A 2,227-nucleotide genomic window follows, 5' to 3' on the forward strand; every position below is an offset into this window, starting at 1 on the left:
GCGCGAACGGGCCACCCCCAGCTCTGGGGATCCCTCTCGGCGTTGCCCGAGGCTCCCCCAGGGAGGGGCTGGGGGGGTGGGCGGGAGGCCTCCCACCTCCCTGTGCGATCTCCAGGGACCGGCCAAAAGTCTGAAACCCGGAGTGGATCGATTCTCCGGATCCGGGTTCTCCCGGGCCCACCAGCCAGCGCACAGGTGGCCCGGGAGGGGCCCAAGGCTGCAGCGATCCCGGCGCGGCGCCAGGCTGCAGACAGCGGCCAGGGACAGCGGTGCCCGGCGGCGGTTCCGCGCAGCCCTCTACCCCCACCTCACCCTACTCCGCGCCTCCCGGTCGCGCTCCGAGGCTTTCAGCGTGTTGCTGTACGCCACCCAGCCCGCGGCTCGGACAGGGGACTGCGGGAAGCTCCCGGACCCTGGCCCGTGCGCAGAGGTACACGGGTAGGACAGACTAGGGGCCACCCGCAGTCCCAGCCACAGAACCAGTTGGGCCTCAGAGTGATCCTAGGTTTCTCTAACCCCACGGCACCGTTTACCTAAAGAAAACAACGCTAGGACGCAGCGCAATCAACAAGACGTGCAGTGTTTGCGCCCGCAGCGCGCACCTCGCAGGAGACGTGGGCGTGAAGGAACCACTGGGTTTTGGGAGCTAGAGAGATCTGGGGTAGAGTCTAGGGGCCTCCGTCTTCTAGCTCTGTGACCTTGGGCAAGTCACGGTGTCTCCCGGAGCCTCCAGCAACGCCCGCCGCTGGAGCCTCCTGTTCCCCACCCCCATACCCTAATCGGGTTTAAATAAACAGAGGGTTGCCTTGAAGGAGAAAGGAAATGACGGACGCGCACCATGTGCACAAGGAGAGTGGTTAGAAAAAGAAGATCCTACTCTGTGTCGGGAGGAGAATGAGAAGGGTAAGGGCAGGGTCGCAAACTAAAATGCCTATAGTCGATGGGCATTCTAAAAGGCTAGTCGATGATACATACTCGATTGATGCTGCACGCTGGGCGACATAAGAATGGTCTTCGCTTCCACAAAGAGATACGAGCTCTCCTATATTTCTTGAAACACGAGGCCCTCTCTCGGTCTGTCTTTTGTTTCCCACTTTTGAGAGAGAAGGGTTGTGAGAAATGTTTTGCTTTCCTCTTACCTCTGCTGTGAAAAACACAGACAGTGTCCAGTTAGGTATCTGTAGATGCTGGGCTTCAGTGCCAAGGAGGCCAGGGCAGCGCTGGGGAATGGGCACAGGGTCCCATCTCCAGGCACAGCTGGTTCTTTTCCAGGTGCCAGGTTGAGAGGGTGGGGCCCAACGGGGCCACATCTTCCAAATTTTCAGTACAAGCCATTGTATATGAAGTTTTTTTTATTAAAAAATTTTAACTAAAAATTAAAAAAATTTGATTTCATGTGACCCCAGATGAAAATGTCCACAAATATCCACCAGCTCTGGGTTTTGAACTCTGCTTTGGGGTTTGCTTGTGCATAGACTGTGTCAGGTGGCCCTGATCTACCCAACAGGACTGTGTGTGTGAGTTGTGGGGAGCAGTGTGCCCAGGCTGCTCCCTCTGACACTATACCTCATCCCACTTTCAGGGAAGAAATGGGTGAGAGAGGTGAAACAATAGCAGAGTCTTCATTTTCAGCCCCCATTATGGGAAGATAATTGGGGACTAGGATTTGGGTACTGGAGGGAAGTAGTTGAGGATGAAAGACTGGGATTGGGGCTAGGGTATAAGATGATGTTCTTTTTTTTTTTTTTTAAGATGATGTTCTAATGGTGTGTGCTAGACTGCTATGTCTATTACATTTGGTTTGATCCTCACAAGGAATCCTATTAAATAAACATTATTATACCTATTTTATAGATGAGGTCATTGAGGCTTGGGGGAGGAAAGAACCCTATGCCCAGGGCCAATCTTATTCAATGATTGTGAGGTTAGCTGAGATGACTCTGTGCAAGGTTTGATTTCAATGTCCATGCCCCTTAAATTTCATCCTGCAGTTTTTGCTTTGGGATGAGAACTTGGGAAAGGGTCTCTTTCTCTATTCAGTTTAGTTGTTCTGGTCATTTCTCTGGCCCCCTCTCTTCAGCTGGAATAAGATGGTGTGTGTAGCAGTCATGATAGACTAGGTTGTGTTGTAGTAACCATCCCCAAGTTTCTGTGGCTTAAGTCAACAAAGATTTATTTCTCATGGGTCCATTGCTCCAGATCTTCTTCACTCAAGGACTGGGGCTGA

This window comes from Bison bison, unplaced genomic scaffold (genome assembly GCF_000754665.1).
Source record: "Bison bison bison isolate TAMUID 2011002044 unplaced genomic scaffold, Bison_UMD1.0 scf7180017864238, whole genome shotgun sequence".
NCBI lineage: Eukaryota > Metazoa > Chordata > Mammalia > Artiodactyla > Bovidae > Bison > Bison bison.